The sequence below is a fragment of the Lissotriton helveticus genome, chromosome 4_1 (assembly GCF_964261635.1).
Source record: "Lissotriton helveticus chromosome 4_1, aLisHel1.1, whole genome shotgun sequence".
NCBI classification, from domain to species: domain Eukaryota; kingdom Metazoa; phylum Chordata; class Amphibia; order Caudata; family Salamandridae; genus Lissotriton; species Lissotriton helveticus.
In genome coordinates this window covers 291,539,778-291,563,036 of record NC_136063.1, presented here as the reverse complement: position 1 = coordinate 291,563,036, position 23,259 = coordinate 291,539,778, and the positions used below count along the sequence as shown (strand labels likewise).

At 50.6% G+C, this 23,259-nt stretch overlaps 1 protein-coding gene across 1 annotated transcript in view; it reads right to left on the bottom strand.

Annotated features, from left to right (window-relative positions):
- TMEM65 (transmembrane protein 65) overlaps window positions 1–23,259 on the bottom strand; it is a 293,983-nt gene that overhangs the window by 120,280 nt on the left and 150,444 nt on the right. The gene's annotated exons all lie outside the window — the stretch shown is intronic.

Genomic DNA, 23,259 nt, shown 5'->3' with positions numbered 1-23,259 from the left:
TTGTGACCTGCACGTCTATACTGCCTTTAGTGAACAAGTATTCAACAACCAGGAAATAACAAGTATGTCGTGGGGCGGGACTTCCACCTTCTGCGGGAAGCCCGCACCCACGGAGTGCGTGCCAGAGAGCAGCAGTTGTGACGCGGGGCTCCCATGCCTGAGGGAGAGCCCCGCGGTGGCTGCACACGTAAAGAGGAGCGGCGGAGTCCTGAGCGCGACGGAGCCTGTAGCCCGGTGAGTGGGGCTTAGTTGTAGGGGGGTGTGTCTGTGTGTGTGTGTGTGTGCGCGCGAGCGATTGCAGGAGGCTGACTTAGTTGTACCATGGCGGGGTGTGTGTGTGTGTGCGTGTGTGTGCGTGCGTGTGTGTGCGTGTGCTTGAGAAAGCTGGCAAGGGGCTGACTTACCTTAGAAGCGGGACAGGAGATGTGCACGGCACGTGGCTGGACGTGCGCGCACAAATACTGAAATCGCCGACGGCCCTGCGCGTGCCCATCCCTTGTCCCACTTTCCCAGCAAGTCGATAACAATAGAGGCTTTGCTGGACGGAACACTTTGCTCTGCTTACACCAGCTCGACCTAAATAGAGCTTTGTTATGACAAGCAGGATTGTGGTCTTGTTCCGCACAGAGTAACTGAGCAGTCACAGTGTATCCAGTTTGAAAATATGTGGAAGCATAAGAAGAGCTCTGCAGTTCATTAGCAGGAGCTAACTCTGTCTGAGCTAGCCATTGTGAACTCCTTTTAAAAAACTGTAGCCATGAGAAACTTTGCTGAGACGTTTTTGCTAGCTGGCCTCAAAACAAGCATTGGCATAGCCAATAGGTTTTGCCTTTAGGAGGAGGCTCGCTCTCAGGGGCTGGGGAGGTGGAAAAAAAGTAAGAAGCGACTCATTAATGTTACCAGCGACTTATATGTTGCCAATATGCTATTGGGGGCACTTTCACATACAGATAACCATTCACTCGGTTTCATTTGCTAAAGGGCATCCTGTGCCTTAAAATGATCAATGATACACATGCCTGGGATGGATAAGCGACTATAGGACGTATTGCTAGGGCAGAAGAGAGGGAGTGGGGGTCTCGGCATAAAATCTAGAGAAAGGGCCACTGTATGAGAAGGGGAAAAAGGATGTGCACAGGAGCTAAAGTGGTGATGGGCAAATGAGTCAAATAGCAGACCACAATCCCAGACCTCTCTTCTCCCTGCTAGCCCTTAGTTTGTTGCCTTCTCCACTTAGGTTGCTATCTGGTTAAGTGATTTCTCCGCAATTATCTAGAAGTCAGAGTTATTTACCTTCGGTAACGATGTATCTGGTAGAGACAATTCTAGCCGCAGATTCATTCACATAGAGAATTATCCCCAGGCTTGAATCTTTTTGCCACAGCATCCCTGTGTGCCGGGGGCGGGGTGGCATCATGAGACTCCGCCTAGGCATCGTCCATGTACGTGACGTCAGCGAGGTCACATAAGCCCCACCCCAGCGCGCCCACGTCAGTTTTCCTCAGAGAACTTTTTCGCACCACAACGCGGAGCCACCAGAAAAAAACTGTGGGAGCACGGGAACAGTGTGCGAAAGAGTAGAAAAGAGGAAGACGCCATAAAGAGCAGTGCAACACTGCGGTGTCCAAAGGCAGGGACAGAAGAGGAACAGAGCAGAGGCCCGACCAACCACCCTGCTAGTACACAGACAGCCACCCCTCTCTTTCCCCGTATACAAGGAACATGCATGCAGCAGGTCCACAACCCCTATGCAGAAACAAGATGGGGAACAAGTCCCAAAAACGGACAGGAACAACCAACCTTCAAGCCACCACGGCATAGAGCGCGGCCCACCCTCCCAGAAACAAAGGCAAAGCATGACCAGAGGACCCCAACCCTGAGGTAGACGAAGGGCAGGACCCCGAACAGCAAAAAGGAGGGAAGTGAGGGGAGGCAGAAATTGGAAGGCCAACCACCCCAACCTTGAGCAGCCAGAGCAGCGGTGGACAGGGGCACCTCAACCCAAACTTCCAAAGAGCCAAAGAGGAGGAATGAACAGCAATAACACGGAGCAGCCCGGCAACAGCAAAAGAATGCACTCACAGGAGACACAGCCCCCCCACCGGAGGAAAGTGCCTAAGACCAACCCAAGGGTCCTCACAGAACGGGGAGGAAGGGCAGGCCATGAAGGAATCTGCGGCTAGAATAGTCTCTACCAGATACATCATTATCAAAGGTAAGTAACTTGTACATCTGATAGAGACTACTAGCCGCAGATTCCTTCACGTAGAATAGATACCCTAGCAATACCCACAGGGAAGGAGGATCTACGAAAGGACCCCACCAGCCATGACAGGACAGAGGGTCCCACAGGGGACCAGACCTGCGGACAGGGCAAGTAACCCGGTCCCTCCTAGGCAAGAGGAACTCCACAAGCAGAACACCACCAACCGCAGAGGGATGGAGGAAGAAGAGAAAGAAGAGGCCCTCACACTCACGCTCGAGGAACCAAGGGCAAAGCCAGGGAGGCCGAAGTACCCCACACCCTTCCAAGGCAAGAAAGCTTCCACCCAAGCCAGGGGAAGAGCTCAAAGAGCCCAAGGAGACGAGGGAAAAGAAGGCGAGTCCACCCCAGACGGAAGGCACCAGGCCAGCCAGAGCGGCGCCAACAGGCATAAGCCGCCAGAAGCCAGAAAAAATAGCCCAGGAACCCAGGAAGACAGGGCGGGCGACACCTGACAAGTGAGAACACAGAAGCATCCCAGCCCGCAAGACAAGAGCAGTGAGTTAAGGAAATGGCCGGTGACGCCACGTGAAGGGCCGCGCATACAACCTCAAGAAGCATAGCAACATACACAAACGCCATGGAGAACAGGCACCCAAAGGCCACCAGAACTCCCCAGCAGAGCGCAAGCTATATAACAGCTACCACTACCCCACATAGGGTACGTTAAACCCCAAGACATGGGAACCCTCTTTGGAAGAACTTCCGCAGCAGAGGAAAAACAAAAGACCACAGGGAAGGATCTCCACGAAAGGCTTGATAGGCATCCCAAAAGGAAAAAACAGAAGGCCTAATCTCACGGCCAAGTTCGTGTTCTCGGGGAACACTGTCCCGAAGCCAAGCATGGCGACGCAGAGCGACTGAGGAATGCCCACAGCCGTGGGCACCGCGTGAGCGAAGGCAGCACCCGCCTACCGTAGGGCCTCGCAGTGGAGAAAGCAGCTCCTCCGTGGGCGACAGCTGCAAACTAAGGCGGCCGTCCCCGAAGCAAAGCGGGACGGGCAAAGGCCAGACCTGGAAGTCACAAGGAACCGAAGAATGGGGACCTGCTGCTCCTCCGACGAACACCTCTGCCTCAGAAATGGCGGGGAGCCGCCCTTCGACGACGCCGGTGAAAAAGACACCACCGGCAGCCAGTCTCCAGGGAGGACGGCACCAATATACAGCCGGCCTCTGGAGAAGGAGCGTTTGAAGACAAATCTGCGCCTCGTCCCCTGCACGGAGCTGTAGAGTCCCCCACCTGAGGCAGAACGTCGACACCATCTGGCGTTACTGGACAGGGCTCCTCCAAGTCACACCGCACCGGGGATCGGAGTGGAGCTGGAGCTGAACTGGCCAAGGGCCGAGGCAGCCACCTGCATGGAGGAACAAGAAGGGCCCTGGGAGTGACACAAAGCCCTCTGCCAGCCTCGGCCCAGAATGTGGCGGAGGTGGCCAGGCAACCCATTTGACGGCGCCAGGGATGATTCAACCTCCGACTCACCCTCCGACGAAGCAGGCGCCATCGGAGAAGGATGAGAGGGGCCCAGAGAGGGACGAGGGGCTACTTACCAAGCCTCGACCCGGAGCGGGACATGGAGTCCACCCACCCCTGTGGCGCCGCCCGGACCAGCCGCTGCCGGCGCCGTAGCGGCATCACCTCGGCCTTGGACAGGACCACCTTGTCAAAGGACCGAGAGGGACTCGGGGATGCGAGCCGAGCCCCTGCGACCTCCCCCGACACCACAGGGACCTCCGCTGGTGTGTGTGGCAAGGCAGAGGCGCTGTGGACTGAAGGATGGACCCTTGAGGGGCCGCAACCCAACAGTACCACATCCTCCGAGCCAGTCGGCACCGGCGGGGGCCCCGCGCAAGGCAAGGTATCCGCTGACGTCCCAGGAGGGGAAGGAGGAGGAAACACCAGCGAGGCTTGCAAAGCCACCACGTATGTCTTCATCTGGACTCTCAATGCCTCATCACTGGTAAACGGTGGACAGGACGAGACGGGCCGCATCATCAGCGGAGAGACCACGCCCCCGGCAGGCCGGACACCAGCCCCCAGGAACAAACTGTGACACTTACCCACCGGGGAGCGAGGCTCACATGACATCGGAGAAGGGCAAGGACGACAACCACGGCCGTATCTGAAGCCATCCGCCGAAGCAGACCGAGGGGAGGATGCCGACCTAGAGAGACGCGCCAAGAGTAGTTTCATCCGACGCTCCCCCAAATACCACATACAAATGAGGTGAGGGTCCAGCACCGACATAAGACGCCCACACGACGTGCAAGTCTTGAAGCCCGAAGACATTCGCACACTGTTCCACAAAAGAAGAGACAATGAGGATAAAAAAATGGCCGCAAACAGGCCCGTAACAAGGACCGGATCCACGTTGCACGCGGAAAAGGAAAAATTTACATGGGCGCACCGGGCGGGGCTTATGTGATATCGCAGACGTCACAAACACAAACGACGCCTGGGTGGAGTCGCTTGATGCCGCCCGGAGCGCAGAGGGATGCTGTGGCAAAAAGTTTCCAAATCCAGTCTCACACCTGGGATAATTCTCTACGTGAAGGAATCTGTAGCTAGTAGTCTCTATCAGATCTTAGGGTCTATGGTACCTTTGAGCGCCTGGATGATCTGGTTCGGGTCCCTTGTGATGGGAATCTTCCGGACCTGTGAATTCTGATAGCTCAAGATGAAAGACCAAGAGACTGATCATCTGTGCACCAGGTGAAGTGAATTATGTGAATAACCTACTATGGGGCATCTCATGCAACAGTGTCCACACGTAGTATACAGACCTCTCATACAGGAGATATTTCAGGACAGAGGGCAGTGCATCCTTATACTCTATAACACTATGCTATTAGCTGGTGGAGAGGATAGTTCTTTTGTATATAGCCTTGTTACTCTGGAGAGAAGTTTCAGTCAAGAGGTCTGTCCCTGTGCACACCCTACTATGCATGCCTGTTTCCATAGACAAAGGCCTGAGGGAGAAGTTAGTGTGTTCCCACATTCAACTATCCACACCAATCAAGCAAGACATAGCACAGAGGATACTCCATTTGTATACCCTACTATGCAGATTTATCACCAAAAAGAGAGGTAAGAACAGAGAGAACAGTCTTGATCCACAGTCTACTACACATGTTACTCTGGGGAGAGGTCTGAGCTGACAAGAGCAGTCTCTTTTCTATGCTCGTCAAAGAGAGACTTCTCAGCATAGAGGTAATTTCCTTCCCACACTCTAGCTGTAAATCATCTGCCACCCTAGGGAGAGGAGTGAGCAGACAGATAAGCTCCTCCTCAAACCCTACTATGCACATCCATCATCCAAGATGGAGGCCACAACATAGGGACCCGTTTTTCCACACTCCCTACTATGCATTCTCCTCACTGTGGGGAGAGGTTTGAGCACCGATGTCAGTGTAGCGGGCAGTCACTCCTCACTCTACTATAAACATCAGTCATTCAAGAGCGAGGTCTCAGCAGAGAGGCTAGTCTCACCATAAACTGTACTATGCTCACTCGTCATCCGAGCGAGGTCTCAGAGGAGTGGCAAGTCTCTCCACACTCTCATGATCCCAGAGAGAGGTCTCGTGGCGTAGAAAATAACAAATCTCAACAACAACAAAAACAAGGAAAAATACATAATGTAATAAAATACAACTTACTGTAGCTAAAACAACAGTGTTTTCAATCTTGTTTCGGAAGCACAAAAGTCGAGGAATGCTCTGAATTTTACTTGGGGGTTTATTCCACTTTCTGAGTCTTAAGTACGGTATTTAGATAGGACTAAAAGATTAACCCTGCTCAATCACAAGTATGTAGGTGGGACACAGATAAAGAATTTGGCTTTAAGAAAAACAGGAGTGGATCCATGACCCATCCAATGTATAATTTGCATGGCTTGAAAGAAAATCCGCTACCTAAAGGGAAGTCAACGTGATGTCTTCGGGAGTGCGGCTGATTGAGACTGACTTGTCCGACATTCCGAAACAGCGAACATATTCCATAATCGAAGTCGGACAACATAAAGGCCTGCATAACGAGGATTGATAACTGGAATCAATAAATAGCAACATTTCCTTTTCCAGTTTTATCTACCTGAAGCTGGTTTGAGCCACACTAGCAACTTGATGATCAAGTGAAAGACACACTTAAAGATGGAATCCAAGGTTGCATACAACCTCTTTAAGCAAAAAGAAAGGACCAGTTATAGCCATTTGTCGCCCCTGTAGTTTGATATTACTACTACAGGTGATCAGAAACTCGGTTTTTACTGGATTAAGCCTAAAAAAAGAAATCTATTTGGTCATTGAGGTACTAACAACATTAAGGGAATGTCCAAGATTATCGTACACTACTCACTGCACAAAGTCTGGAGACTCCACCTGGTGAGTTAAAAACAAAATCCAGGTATTGTTTGTGTATATATAGAATTCCACACCCTGATGGAATAGGAGCTCAGCTAATGCATACACATAAATTATAAAGAGATAAGAGAACAATATAGACTCCATGGCGCACCGTAGGAGACAGACTTGGCCTCAGAGGCAAACATATGGCTTGTTCCAGAGATAAGAAGGAACTAAACCATTTGTGAGCAATTGGGTTGTTGGTTAACTGGGGTGTGTGCCCTGGTCATGCACATCCACAAACCCTTGCGGGGTGAACCACAAAAAGTCACAAAATTAACCTGTGCTTTACCTAAGGTAGCTTGGTGCAAAAAGCAGTCAGGCTTAACTTAGAGGTTATGTATGAAATTATGTATGAAATTATTTATGCAGCATACTAACAGTAATAAACATGAAAACAGAAGAAAAATCCTGAATTTAGAGAGAGAGTATATTTTAATAAATTATTTACAACAAAATCACAAAAATCCAATTAGGGAAACCCAGAAATATTGAATTTTAAAGTTTTACGGTAAAATAGGGTTAAAAAGCACCAAGTGCCAACAAGGGATATCCGGTTGGGCCAGATCAGGACAAAGTCACAAGTTCTGGCTAACCATGATGGAACACATGGCGGATACAGGGACCCAGTTAGGCCCACTGAACAAAGTGCCTTAAATTCTGGTTGTGGTGCATTACGTAGATCCAAGGGAAGAAGCGTTGTGCAGCCGAAGCCCTGAGCCATTTCCGCGATGTAGCGAGGCTGTGGTGTGAGGTCTTGTTGCATCGACTATCGGGCGCAGAGGATTTTATGAATTACAACATTTTAAATGTAATGAGGAATCCCTAAAGTTATCCAACAGGAGGAGTGGTCCTCACAGTAGTGATACATGAATTTGGAGTTTTTCCACTACCAGGACTAGTAAAATTGAAATGTGCATGTCCTACCTTTTGATTACACAGGCCCTCCCACCCCTGCCTTATGGCTACCTTAGGAGTGACATGTAAAAAATAAAAAAGGGGGAGTTTAAGGCTTGGCAAGGGGCTTTAAATGACAACTCAACTTGGTAGTGGGACACTGCCTTCAGGCTGCAATGACAGGCCTGGGACAAGGCTTAGGATGCTACTTAGGTGGGTGGCACAATAAGTGCTGCAGGCCCACTGGCAGCATTTAATTTGCATGCCCTGGGTATATGGTATAACACCTTACAAGGGACTTACAAATAAATTAAATATGCCAATTAGGTACATGCCAATCACACTATGTTTAGGGGAGTGAGCACAAGCACTTTAGCTTGGGTTAGCATTGGTAGAGTGCACAGAGACCTAAAGGCAGCAGAAGCAAAAATCCAGCATAATTTGAAGGCAAGCAGGCACAAAGTTTGGTGGAAGACCACCCTAAGTCTGCCAGGTCAAACAACTGTCTCCCTCAGCTGAAGGTGGGGAGAACTACCCCACCTCCTGGGAGTTGTCATCACTAAGGCAGAAGAACCTGGAGAAACCATCAGCATTGGCGTTGTCTGAACCAGGTCTATGCTCCACCGTAAAGTCCATTCCATGTCGGGAGGTAGACCACATGCACTATTTTGGATTCTCGCCTCTCATTTGCATTAACCACCTGAGGGACCTGTGGTTTTTCTGGATCCGGAAGAGAGTCCCAAACAAGTGTGGCCTTTGCATCTGGAGTGCTCAAACTCCATTTCTCTCTCTCAATAGAACGCCGCCTCTCTTCCATTCGAGGTAACCTCCTCGAGATTAAAGCTACAGGTTGGTCTAGGCTCTCATTACTTAGCCATGAAAAGACTGCCCTGCCCCTAAGCAATGCTTTGAAGCATTGGTTTGTGCTATGAATTCCTTGGTAAAGTCAGGTGCCTTGCGCACAGGGGCTGGTCACATGCCCCGTTTTAGGGACTGAAAGGCTTTCTAGCAGGCTTCTGTCCAGATCACCTTACTTGACTGCTTCTTGGAAGTCAGCTCAGTCAAGGGGGCCATAATGGTGCCATACACCTTGGCAAACCTCCTGTAATATCTGTGAGACCCAGTAAGACCTTCACTTCAATCAATGTTGAGGGGGATCCCAAACCATGATGCCCTCTAATGTATCAGTTTCGATGATGTGAAAGTAATGCAGACTTTCTCTGTGGGCCCTATATGCGCAACAGCAGTGATGCGTTGAGTTCTGCTAGAGGATGCGCCCCTCAGCAAAGAAGATGCATCAGTTCTGCTGGTAAGCATGTTAGTCCCACTTCCAAGGGTCCAGGACTAGAATGGCACCACTTGACAGGGTAGACTCACAGATGGCAAAGTCCTAAGGACACAAATGCAAGAATCCAGCAAAACTGGACACAAGAAGGCTTTTTTTGGGGGGGAGGTGGGGGGGGGGGTGGAGGAGGGGTGTGGTGACCACCCTAAGGCTGACAGGCCTACTCAGTTGCATACAATTCCTTCTATTCTCTGCAGCAGGATTGTTGCGCAAACTAGGCCTACAAGTGCATGAACTTAGATCAGCGTACAAATGCTGGAGTGTGAAAGTTCACTTTGTTGTAGCCCAAAACAACCCCACTAGACATGCTTGCCGGTGTGGTGTCAGTGCTCTCTGAGTTACTAACTTACACCCAATTTTGTTCATTAAATATCACACACAAGTACTGAACTAAGAAAAAGGCGCAATATATTTTAAAGTGTTTATTATAACAGTCTCATCCTGTTGATTAGTACATAAGTCTCAACTACACAGAATAAAATTAGAACAGCACTAATGCAGGTCACTAACAGCTAGAACACTTCTATGCATTACTCTAGAAGAGCATTGAGAAGTTAACTTGTCTCTTGAGCTTCTTGGGATTCAGTGCACTGCTACCAGTTCACAGTGGAGAAGCTGTGGTTATCAGACTTCGCCAGGAAAGAGTATTCCCTTGAAAGGAAAACACACATCAGCTAGGCGTAGCCCATCTCCTCGTAGTATTGGCTAGGTATCGGCTCTCAACAAAGGAATGGATGCTGCAGCAGTACAGCAGTTTGGCAGGACCTCTTGTGATAACCTGGGGCAAAGGCCTCTCTGATTCGGTGGTCCCTTCATGGGATTTTAATAGGACTAAGTATAGACTTTCCCCCAACATCAGTGGACTTTCCACTTAGTTCAAGATCTAACCAGCATGACCAAAATATGTAAATTCAGACTACATGGTTACTTTGTGCATTCAATGTCAGACCTAGACATGTAAATATCAGGGAACTTGTAGCAGGCCTATGCAACTTTAGGTGCTAGAAAAGTCATTTTTGGGATAATTTGATACTTTCACAAGTTCTGCGAAAGAGAATGATATACGGCATATGGGCCAAAGGCAGACAGGCTAACCTAATGTGCTCAAAATGAAGACTGTCTTTGGGACCTTTAAGACAACGTTGTGGACAACTGTATCAAATACTGCTGATTGGTCTAATGAGACCAGAGCAGTAGGCTCACCATTGTCCACGTCACACCCAAGATCATCCAAAACAGGAAGGATCACCAATTCAGTGTTGTGTCTGGCGTGAAACCCTGCTTGAAGGAGATGAAGGCCAGCAGTTTACGGAACACAACTTTCTCTAGCACCTTAGACAAAAAAGACAGAAATTAAATCGGTCTGAAACTGCTAGCATCTAATGGCAACAAATGGTTTTTAACAGTGGTTTGAACATAGCCGCCTTCCATTACATGGTACTGCAACCTTTCAATGAGAGATTAAAAAGTGGCGATTTCTTGGATTAGGAGCTGAACAATTTACTTCAAAATATGGGCTGGTCAAGAGTCAGCGGGTGATCCAGAGGCATTGGCCTTATTAACAGCCACCAAAACTGCCCCTTGTGATAGTTTGTTTTGTACCTTTATATATTTGTTTCTTCACAATTGCTTCTCTGATGTCAGACACCTTTTTCAATTAAAATACATCTGATGAGTTGCAAAGATTTTGGTAAAGAACTACTTTCCGGTGAGATTTAGGGTTTACAGAGAAGTTTTACTATCCTAAAGAGCTCCCGTGGGATATTAACTGCTCTCTCCATTTGGTCCAAAAGAAAACTTCCTTGGCCTCTCTAGATTCCACCATTGCCTGGATATTAGGTTTCCTGGCTTCTGGACAGTTACTGGCAGGGCAGTGGCTTCCACCTGTCTAGTACTCAATTTTAAAGTTTGCAATTTGACAGAGGACTAGGGATTGAATCTTTGGATGATCCCAAACAGCTGCGATTTCTAAACCTGTGGGAGCAAGAACCCTTCAAGTATTTGCTCACATTTGGCTTTGAAAACCCCAAGGGCATACACTACATCCCCACTGCTTTGGCATCAGTTTGGTAGAAACTTTTAGTGCTGACCAACTGCTTGCAACCATAATACCCGAAAAGTCTTTCCAAAGTCTAAACTGACAGTGGCCAGAGATCTTGGGATTCTGACGCTGCTTACACTGTTTAATAGAAAAGGAGATGGTTTTACGGACTGTCCAGGTAATAGACAAATTGGAAACACACTAAAATTGCACCTCATGAAATGAGAAACTAGCATTCAAAATAATGTGACGCTGTCCTCGCTGGCAGGCCACTATCTCATTATTGGTTAAATAATCAATTTTCAGGTTAATTGGACCCAGTAAAGATTAAATAATACGGGGTCACCAATTTATGTATGATGAGACCTGCATATGCAGGTTTTTTTTTTTTAAATCTCTTTATTAGCATCAGATTGGTCCGTATAAGCATACAATCACATAGTAAACCGATTACATTGAAAACTTGAGTAGTCATTATACAGAATAGGCATCTGGAGGACGTGACCAATAATATTACAAATGGTGCAACACATTCTAGAAGTCTTTATTTTCCTTTTTCCAGTTCTACATGTGAATCGCACGTGTGGAAGGATAATGCAAAGAGATATATATGCTTTCAAACATAACGAAAATGAATATGCCATCGTGAGAGAGAGAGCGACAAGCAACACATCAATTATGATCAAGGCAGTAACAGCATTGGCATAGGCAGACGAGGATTGATGGAATGACATATGAAGAGACGTAAGTAGTGCAACATCTTCAATCGGGGCCAAGTAGACAAAGAAACAGAGAAGAAAACACCCCTTTCTCAAACATCATCAACAATTGGATCGGCTGTTCCCGTCTACCCCTTCCCAGTAGTATATTAATAACAAGACCTTCATAACGCAACAGGCAAAGCTCAACTGTCATGATATTGATACCTATCCCACCCCTTCCGGGACAATAGAACTGGCAGCTTGGGATTGTGTAGCCTGCGTTAATTTGCTAACGTACTGTCGGTATGGGCCCCAGATATCGACTGGGCGTGAAGCTGTTGGGACCTGCGTGGAATATTCCACACTATTGACATTACAGTGGGCAAGACTGCGTAACCATGCCTTGGAGTTGGGGATTCGTCTGGACCCCCAGAGTATAGCAATTTCCCTTTTTGCGAGCAAGAAGCCTATGGCAGCAAGCTTCCGCGTGGCACGGGGGAACTCAACAACATAACCCAGCAGCGCAATCTCTGGTATGGGCTGCAACTCGCATTCTAAAATGTCGCCCAAGATGCGGTGCACTTGCAGCCAGTAGTCATGCAGTTTAGGATAAGTCCATGTAAGGTGTGCAAAATCGGCATGTGGGGCCTTGCATTTGGGGCAGCAATGAGGCCTGGTTGGGTCTATTTTGTGGGCCAGGGCCGGCGTGAAGTACAGCCGCCTCAAAAACTTGAAATGTATCAATTTATGCCTACTATTAATGGAGACGTCTTTGGTAGCTTGGCAACAAGCAGCCCATTGGTCATCTGTGATAGAACCACCCAAATCAGTTTCCCATGCCGCACGGACCCTCGCGTCCGAAGCAGGAAGGGCCGCCACACAGAGTCTGTACAACTTAGAAACCATATGCGCGCCCGTTTGGGACTGAAGTAAGAAAGTTAGGGCAGCCATGTCATCTGGGGGTAGTGGGAACGAGGGGAACTGCGCTCTAAGCATGGATCGTACTCTGGTCAATACAAACGAATCCATAAACGTCCGGTCAGTGAATCGCTGATCCTCTGACACCGAAAAGACGTGTCCATCTGGGAACAGGTCCCCTATCGTGGTGATCTGATATCTGGACAGTGTGTTGCAAACCACTGTTTCAGCGGTGATAGGGAACCAGTGTGGGTTCGGTAGTGGAAGAGCCGGCGAATACAGCACGTCTAGCTGGAGTAGTCTACGCAGTTGCATCCAAGCCCATGACGTAGTGGAAACAGTCTGTATGTCTTGTGGGTCTCGGGGTAAGCCTTTGGGTAGTACCGTGTTGAGGGCAAGCGGTAACACCAAGTCCGCCTCCGGCCTCAGATATGGAATCCGAGCGTCCGGGTGAAACCAGGGGTGTGCATAAGCGCATTGCGCGACTAGGTAGTAAAGATAAAAATCGGGCACCCCAAAGCCACCTCTTTCATAAGGCAGTGTCAGGATTCGCCAGGAAACTCGTGGGTTCTTGTCTCCCCACACCAACCGCAGCAACAACGAGCGTAGTTGAGTGAAGAAGATTTTAGTGAGTGGGATCGGAATGTTGTTAAATAAATATAGAAAACGGGGGAGCACAATCATTTTAATTATGGCGATACAGCCAGCCATCGAAAGAGGGAGGCGAAGCCAACGTGCGAGATTATCTTCCAGAAAGTCCAACGCCCGGCCATAGTTTAGACGAATCATAGATACCGTGTCTAGATGAATGTGGATACCCAGATATTTCACCGAGTCAGAATTCCACTCAAGCGGGAACGGGCAGTCCCAGCGTTCTGTGGAGGGGGTGAGTGGAAAGATGTCGGATTTGTGCCAGTTAATACGAAGGCCAGAGTATTCCCCAAAGCGGGTCACCTCCAAAGGTCTCCGAAGACCTAACATATAAAATGGTATCGTCCGCGTAGAGGGAAATGAGAAGCGGACCCGTTCGAAACTGGAGCCCACGGTGCATGTGGTGTTCTTGAAAGTGCTGCACCAAAGGGTCCATGGCCAGGATATACAGCAGGGGGGACAGGGGGCATCCCTGTCGGGTTCCCCGCGAAAGAGGGAAGCTATCAGAAATTGTGCCATTAAGGTGCAACCGCGCCCTAGGGGCGGTATAAAGCAGTTCGACCGTGGAGACGAACATCGTTGGCATGCCCATCCGTCTCATGACTGACAGAAAAAAGGGCCATTCTAAAGAGTCAAACGCCTTTTCGGCATCTAAAAACACCGCAGCCGCCGGTGTATCTGGGTCTATTCTGTGGAGCACCGAAAACAACGTTCTGAGATTAAAGGAGGTGGATCTGTGGGGGACAAATCCGGACTGAGCCGGCGAGATAATAGACTCCATCAGTAAAGATAGTCGGGTTGCGAGGACTTTGGCTAAAATCTTGTAGTCAAGGTTGAGTAGCGAAAGGGGCCTGTAAGAGCCACACCTCGTGGGGTCACGACCGGGCTTAGGAAGTAGAATAATGACCGCCTCTCGGAGCGTGGGCGGCAACACCCCCATTTCAAGTGCCTCTGCATACACCTCTATCAGGCGCGGTACTAGCTCCTCCTTGTATTCTTTATAAAAGTCGGCCGAAAAGCCATCAAGACCCGGCGCCGAGGAGCCTTTCAATGCATCTATGGCCTCAATGACGTATTCTGGAGCAATAGGCATAGCCAGAAAATCCTGCATATACTTCTCCAGGAACACCATTGCGATCTCATTGATATAGGGGCCTGGGTCGCGACGATCCCCTGTCAGAGTGGAGGTGTACAATGTTTTGTAGTAGGATAAGAAGGCATCGCAGATGGCAGGGGTGGTCTGATGTCTAACGCCCAAGTCATCCACTATGTCAGAGATGTATGCGGCCTGACGGGGAGGGCGGAGCAATTGAGCCAGGAGCTTGCCAGGCCTGTCGCCCTCTCCGTATTGTCTCGCTGAGTGTTGCGCGCACAGATAGTTCAATTCCCTGTCTGCAGCATCCCTGAACTCCTGCAGCAACCCTAACCTCTTTGCTTCTATCTTACCATCGGTGTCCGTGAGTGTGTGTCTGTCCAGTTTGGCTATTTCTGTCTCGATACGTGTCATGTTGGCCCGAATCTCGCGCAAGGCCCCCACGTGTTTAGTGATGCAAACCCCTCTAATAGTGGCCTTGAATCCCTCCCACAACGTGGCCCAAGTGTCTACTGTGCCTGTGTTGTGCTCAAAATACTCCTCTATTGCTGTACGAATGTCTTCCTTGAAGACCGGGTCAGATAACGCCTTGCCGGGGAAACGCCATTGCTTCTCGTATCCCCCCAGTCTAGGAATCAGTAGGGTCAGTACTATAGGAGAGTGATCCAACAACGTGCGTGGGAGTGTCGAATGGTTATTCACCCAACCAGCCACCCCTGGGGAAAGGAGCCAGTAGTCGATCCTGGTACTAGTGTTGTGATATCCAGAGTGATGGGTATAAGTGGGTGAGTGAGGGTGTAAACGGGCCTCAATATCAATGAGCGGGTAGTGTGTGCACATATCTGTCAGTACCGCACGCGAGCGGGGTTTACAGTCTGGGGAAGAAGACGTGCTGTCTCTGGCAGGGTCCATCAACAAGTTAAAATCTCCACCTACCACCAACATATCGGTGTCAATGCGTAGCAAAGCATCATGGAGACTTTGGAATAAGGCGGGGGAGTCTGAGTTGGGACCGTATACTCCAGCAAAGGTGATTTTGAAGCCAAGAAGTACCCCCGTAACAATAACATATCTGCCTCCTTCGTCAATTACGCTGTCTGAGTGCACAAAGGGGACGAGCCTATGTATCATTATCGCCACACCCCTCGCATATCTGCTGTAGCTGGAGAAGTACCTGTGCGCGCCCCAGCCCATGGCAAATGAGGAGGAGTCATTCCGCACTAAGTGTGTCTCTTGTAGAAACAGTACATCAACCCCATGTCGCGCTGCGTAGTTTAGAACCTGACGCCGCTTTCTCGTGTTATTTAAACCCCGGACATTCCATGACATCAGGGTAAGTCCGGAAGGACCAGACTGCTGTCCTACCTTAGCCATTCAAATCCAAAGGAATCACAATTAAACAAGCGTGTGCATATCCGCCGCCTCCCTCCCGCAAAATAGGCATCATTCAAGAAGAAAAACAGTGCATTTTCATTAACATTAGAACCGAAGAATGAAACAATCCCTCCCACCCTCCCACCACCCAGCCTCTCATTAAGCCCTAGGAGGCATCTCCCACCCCAAAGAATAACACCAATGTCATCAGACAAAAGCAATGGTTCAGTAATATACTCGAAAAATAAAAGCAAACTAAGAGAGAAGCACAATACGGCCCGTGCCATGGGGGGGGTGGCAACGCTCCGCCACGCGGGTACCCCGGCCGGGGCGACATTCAATTCTCAACAAGTATAGAAAACACTGCAAGAATAGCAACACCTTTAGGTGCATAATACAAAAGTGAACGGCCAATCTAAAAAAGGTATGATTCAGCCTTGTCCGCTCTCCGCAAAAAGGTCAGCACTGGCCTGCGACTGTGTGTGGTGGAGATCTTTGTGCTTCGCCGGAGGTCCGAGGTGACCCTCTGTTTTTGTAAGCTTGACAAAATTCCTGTGCCTCGGCGGGGGAGTCAAATATGCAAAACCTGCCATCCACGTCCACTCTGAGCCTGGCAGGGTACAGCATTCCGTAGCGCAACCCCAGCTTGCGCAAAGCGGCCTTGACACCAGTGTATTTTCGGCGCGCGTCTTGGACCATCATTGTGAAGTCCGGATAAAAGGATAGCACTCCACCTTGCCATTTCACCTCGCCAGCCTCCCTGGCAGCTTTTAGTGCTGCGTCCCGGTCTCTGAAGTTCATGATTCTGGCTATGATGGGCCGGGGTGGCAACCCTGGATTAGGCCGAGGCCCCAATGATCTGTGTGCACGTTCCACTATGAAGCCAGCCGTGAAAGTGTCCCTTCCGAATAGTTCGATCAGGAGATTTTCCACAAATGTGTCAAAGCGTCTGGTCGCCGTCGTCTCCGCCACACCAATTATGCGAATGTTATTGCGCCTACTGCGCGCTTCTAAATCCTCATTCTTAATAGCAACATCTTTAAGGATCTTCTCCACGCGCTCCAATCTTTTCAGCGTCGACGCAGCTCCATCTTCTAAGTCGGAAACTCTGGATTCAACCACATCCAGGCGCCTATCATGTGATTTTTTTTTGGTTAAAGATGTTTATTGAGCAACCAAATAAGGGTTACAAGGATGGGCCTACAACCACACTGGCTGGCCGCTAAAATCAAGGCACAGTGTAAAAAGCATACGGTCACTCCCGTGGTCAGGCAAAAATCAGATACCAAATGTCACTCGAAATATAAAACCGGATACAGCAATTTTCTTTTATATACACACCGAAAAACATTAAACATACAAAAAAGGCGAAAGCATACTAATCAAAGTCAGCCCAGAAGGTGGAGGGGAAACCCACCAATCAGGAACACGAAATCACAATCGATGGGACTCGGCAGGGTGGGGAGGGGGGGGGCAGCGGGGAGGACAGGCAAATCATAGAACAGCATGAGAAATTTCAGGAACACCAGCCTAGGGAGATAAGGTAACATCGGGTGCGTCAACCAAGGGAGGAGTACAAATATTCCCACGATATTCGTTCCACTGACTCCAAACCTTCGTCCACGCTCTGGGTCTGCCCCTAGCTATATAGACGGTCTTCTCGCGGAACATGGACCAGTCCATGTTGTCCTCCCATACCGAGACGTCGGGAGGTCTAGATGCGCCCCAGAGTTGCGCAATGTCCCGCTTTGCAACCATGTATCCCAAGGTCGCCCATCTGATCTGGGCCACAGAATAGTCGGTGGGTTCCCACACATTCAACAGGCAGCGTCGGGCCTCAGGCCGTAGGGCAATTCCAGTCACAACAGTCATCACCGCAAGCACAGCAGTCCAGTAGGCCGCCACCCCGGGCACTCCCAAATAATATGAAGAAATGTAGCACTCATCCCACATCCACGTTTGCATAGACCATCCGGGGAAAAACCCATCACAACCAGACGCGGACCAGTAACATACACCCGGTGGAGGATCTTAAGCTGAACCAGACGGAGACGGGCAGGGATGGCGACCTCTTTCGGAGAAGATAGCGCCGATTGCCAATCCTCGTCATCTAATTCCAGCCCGTCATCGACCCAGACCTCCCTAAGTCGGACAAGCAAATCAGCGCGATTATTGATCAGCTTCTTGTAAATCAGGGAGATAGTGCTATCGGGAAGGTGGCCATCCAGAATGCGATCCTCGAGAGGGGAGGACTCGGGAAGGGCCGCACCAGGAGTCAGAACAGAGGCCAGGGCATGTCGGACCTGCAGATACCGAAAAAATTCCCTATCACTCAAGTCATATTCGGTCCGAAGGGCCTCGAAGGACTTCACTCTGCCATTCACACAGACATCACCCACTCTACAGATTCCAATCATATCCCAGCGGTCAAAGCCCTTAGTAGTCCAGAGACATCTCAAACGCTCGGAAGCATAAAGCGGAGTCGCCAGCGTCAGTCGATTCTCCCATCCCAGACTCACATTCGCGGCGCGCCACACACTGACTGCAATCCTGGACGGACCCGTAAGATGGTGCCCAGCCGACCTGGAATAAAGCGCTCTTTTAAAATCCCCTCCCGGCAGCTGGAGTCTATCCATTTCAAAGGCCGGATCCCGACCCGGGGAATAGATTGCGTGGTTAATGGCAGACAGTTGGGTAGCCCAATAATATCTCTTGATATCAGGGAGTGCCATACCCCCGTCATACCAAGGGATGGTGAGTTTCGCAAGGGCGATACGTGGACGCCCGTCCCAAATCAGTTGCCTTTGGAGACTCTCAATCTCTCGGAAATAGGTAGCGGGAACGTCATCGTAGGAATTCTGAAGTGCGTATAGGAATCGCGGCAAGGACATCATTTTGAAAAGGGCAGCTCTGCCCAGAGGAGACAGGGGTTATTTACGCCAGCGAGCCACATCCAGTCGCAGTCTAAGAAGCGGGGGGAGGAGATTACGTTCAAACCGGAGCGAGGAGTCCAGCGTAATAAAGATCCCTAGATATTTGAAGCCAGACTGGACAACCTGGATAGGAAATCTATCCGGCAACGGGGGCAGAACACCCGAGAGAACATACACACAGGACTTAGCCCAATTAATAACCAGACCAGAGTTAGCGCCAAACGAAGTGAGAACGTCAAATAAGACATTTAAGGATTTGCGCAGGGAAGTAAGGTAAAGAAGAATGTCATCCGCGTAAAGCGAGACGCGGTCCTCAAAATCTGGCGACCAACGGATCCCTTTGAGTTAAGGTTCCCATCGAAGCCACGCAGCCAATGGTTCCAACGCAAGAGCAAAAAGTAGCGGAGACAAGGGGCACCCCTGTCTGGTCCCCCTACCAAGGCAAAAGGGAACCGAAACTCGACCGTTAACCACAACCTGCGCCATGGGTTCGGCGTATAACAGCTTCACCCAACCAATAAACCCCGGGCCGAAACCAAACTTCTCAAGAGCCGCCCAAAGATAGGGCCACTCTATCGTATCAAAGGCCATCGAGGCATCCAGCGAAGCCAAAATGGCCGGCTCCGTCAGAAGCCCCGCCCTCGCAATGGCTCCGTGGAGACGACGCAGATTAAGAGCCGTGTTACGATGCGGGATGAATCCGGATTGGTCCGGATGAATCAAGTCGCTAATGACCGTCAGGAGGCGAGTAGCCAAGAGCTTAGCCAGAACCTTGGGCTCAACATTCAACAGGGAAATAGGCCTATAAGACGAACAAAGGTCCCGGGGCTTACCTTCTTTAGGAATAACAACGATCGTAGCCAGACGCTGGTCATATGGGAGAATACCCCGTTCCCGGGACTCCAAAAACATAGTACGAAGATAGGGCGATACCCTATCAGGACGCAGCTTGTACAACTCAATGGGCAATCCATTCGGGCCCAAAGCCTTGCCCGAACGGAGTGAGCGAATGGCAGTCGCTATTTCGTCCGTAGAGAAAGGAGACTCCAAAGAGACCCGGTCCAAATCGGAGATACAGGGCAGAGCCACATCACGCAACAAGAGGCGAGAGTCATCCACATCCCGTTCAGACACAGGGGAATAAACCATACGAAAATAGTCCGCAAAACATTCCACTATTCCAACCGGGTCTGTCACTCTCACACCATTCAAAGTCTGAATCACCGGTACCACACGATTCGCCCTCTCTTTCTTGTCCAACCACGCAAGCAATTTACCCGCTTTGTCCCCCACATCATACAAACGACCCTGTTGTTCCCGAAACATCATTTTAGCCGCGTCCGTAACCAAAGACCTATAGGCAAATTGCTTCAGACCCAGGGCGTGGAGTTTATCAGGAGTAACAGTCGATTCCAAATCAGCCTCCAACCCAACAATTTCCCTCTCAAGTTCCACCACCTCCCGATTCCTCGCCCTTTTGGATTCAGCAATAAGGGAAAGGGCCTGCCCACGGATCACTGTCTTAAAGGCCTCCCATAGGGACACCGCAGAGGAGACGGGAGGAGACGGACCCCTCGTTGTCTAGAAAATAATTGTCCAGCGACTTAATCAAGAGACCACGGGTCTCGGGGGAGGTTAAGTACCATGGATTGATAGGAGCCACCCGGCCCGCCGCCTCCACCCCCACCTCAAAGCAAAGCCAGAGCGGAGAATGGTCTGAGATGCCCCGGGGGAGGTGTCTAATCTCCCCAACAGCCGACGACTGCGCCGCAGGCATCAGGAAATAATCCAGTCTAGACAGACTCCCATGGGCCCCGGAATGGAAAGTGTATTGAAGCTGAGTAGGGTGCATGAGTCTCCAACAATCCACCAAACCAAAAGTATCCAAAAACCCACCTAGCCATTGTTGGGCCGAAGGAGTGTCCCTAGGGGGGTGACGATCATGTAGACCGGAGAACACAGAATTAAAGTCACCGGCTACGAAAAGAATACTATCTGGGAGGCTCAACAACACTCGGCCCAAATCGGAAAAGGTAGAGGTCTGTAAACCGGGGGGCACATAAACGGCAAACAGGGAAAGGGTCCGACCCTCATAGCGTCCCACGAGGACGGCATAGCGCCCCCGATCATCAAGGATCACATCATCAATCGCCAGGGGAAGGGAAGCCCGGACAAGGATGCCCACCCCCCTGGAACCCGTGGTAAACCCTGAATGTGCGACAAGACGGTAGCCCCACCTGTTCATTGCACGACAAGTATTGCCCACCAGATGAGTCTCCTGCAGAAAAACAATATCAGGAGACAAACGTCGTAGACATCGCAACACCACACCCCGCTTTATACGATCCCCCAGACCATTGACATTCCACGAAATAAACCTCAACCCGCTACCCCCCATCCCACACAGTGATGCCGGAACCCTCCCCCAATGAGCATGACATCGAAAATTCCATTAGCAAGATAGAGTTGCCTTGAAAAAACAAAACACAAACTTCAAACATCCCACCAACCCACCCCCCAACGTCCAAGAAAACACCCCCCACCCTGCACCCCTGCAAGAAGCTAAAAAGCCACCCCAACATGCAGTGTGCCTGTCGCCCAAAAACCCCCATTCTACAAAAAGACCCCGGAGGAGGAAAGGCCCTGTCCCACCCGCCACCCCGATCAAGATAAAGAAAGAGGAGAACACACAGAAAATAGAGGCACTTAGGCATGAAGTCCCGGAAGAAGTTACGTGGCACGGAGACAGGGGCATAGACAATAAGTTCAGCTCTCTACACCACCCTCGGCACCACCCAGGTGTTCGGTGGGCTCAGTCCCAGAAGGTCGGTCCGGCAGAGAGTCCAGCCAGTCATTCACGGAATCAGGCCGATCAAAGAAAAGGGTCCGTTCATTGTACTCAACTCGCAGCCTGGTTGGAAAAAGCATAGCGTAGCGCAGTCCCAAGTCCCGGAGACGCTTCTTGACTCCACGGAAGCCCATACGCTGTTTCTGCACCAGTTGAGAGAAGTCCGGGTAGAAGTTCACCGTGGCATTCTCAAAGGCCACCGGGCCCTTCAGTCGCGAAGCATGCAGGATAGCGTCCCGGTCCCTATAGTGAAAGAGTTTCGCAACAATAGGCCTCGGCGGGGCGCCCGGCTTGCCCTGGCCACCCGGAACACGATGGGCACGTTCCACTGCGAAGAATTTACTCCACCCAGACGGAGAGAGGCAGTTCTGTATCAGGTCTTCGACCAGGAGATCAACAGAATGCGGGTCCGAATTTTCCGGAACGCCAACCACACGCACGTTACGACGTGCTCTGTTTTCAAAGTCCTCAAAGCGCCGGGTCATGAAATCGTTCACCCTTCGGAGATTGCCAATCTCCGTCTGTATCTCCGAGACGTCGGCCGTGAGGCTGGAAGACTTGAGATCCAATGACTTCACCTTCTCATTGGTTTTAGAGAGGTCGGACGAATCAGGTTCACATCAATGGCCACAGTGTCGATTTTGTGGGCCAAAGCTTCATACTGCTGGCCTATTGTTTCCTTCATGCCAGAAATGGCGCCCATGATGTCCTGCAAGGACGGCTCCGGCGACGCGTCTACAGTGTGGTCAACTGCACTCGGGCCAGACAAGGCGGCTCCAGGGGACCCCTTCGAATGGGTGTACCGGTCCATGACGTTAGACTGGACCGGGCCCCCGCGAAGGGGCGTCTTGGTCTTCCGTGTCTCTCGGTCCCCTCTGCCCGCCATGTTGGAGACCGCGTCCCAGAGGACTCACCGACCCGGTGAAAATGGCAGCAGGAGAGCAAGGCGTTGGAGCCAACAAGCAGCGGCGAGGGCACCTCTAGGTGTGAACCAGCCTGGAAGGACACTAAGCTAGCCAAAGGCACAACAGCAGTCTCGCGCCGCTGGACCCAACAAGGGCCAGACTCCTCTGCCAGATGTCGTAGTCTGAGGCAGAATCGAAACCGAAACTTAAGAGGGGAACCCACAAGTCGAATCCCCCTGCCGCTGTTGTTCAACTCAGACACGGCCACAGTGCCTCACCAAGACCCGGGCGCACCTCCAGGGCGGGCCCCGAAAGTTCGAGTCGTCGTATCTTCGGTGCCCCTGGTCCAAATCAAAATCCAAAAACCACCGAAAGATCAGCCCAGTGTCCTCTACACCAATCCTCGTGAAGAATCAGGATATGTTCAGGATATTATGCCGGGAGTGGCGGGGGTCCGGAGAGCGCTGTGCTCACGCGGCCATCACGGATGCCCGCCAAGCTCCTCCTCCGCCTATCATGTGATTGAATCTTCGCGCCCATATCTGCCATTTTCTTTTCGAGGGTGTCGAAGCGGGAATCCAAGGCCTTGAATCCAGCACGCATTTCGCCCAGCATCTCGGCGACCATACCAGCGGTGTCTCCTGTTGTTGCTGGGCCTTCAGTGTCCGCGGCATGTGTAGGTGGGTCTTCAACTGTGCGGAGGGAAGCCGTTTCGAAGGTAAGTTTCCTCTGGTTGGGATCCCTTTTTCCCATGGTGGAAATGGCGGTGGACAAGCACCAGTGCGTCAAGACACAGCGACAAGTGCGACCAGCAAGAGCGTTGAGCACAGTTACAGGGCACCCTGCAAGCAAGGTGTCCAGACCGGGACAAATGGATCAGGGGTCTCAA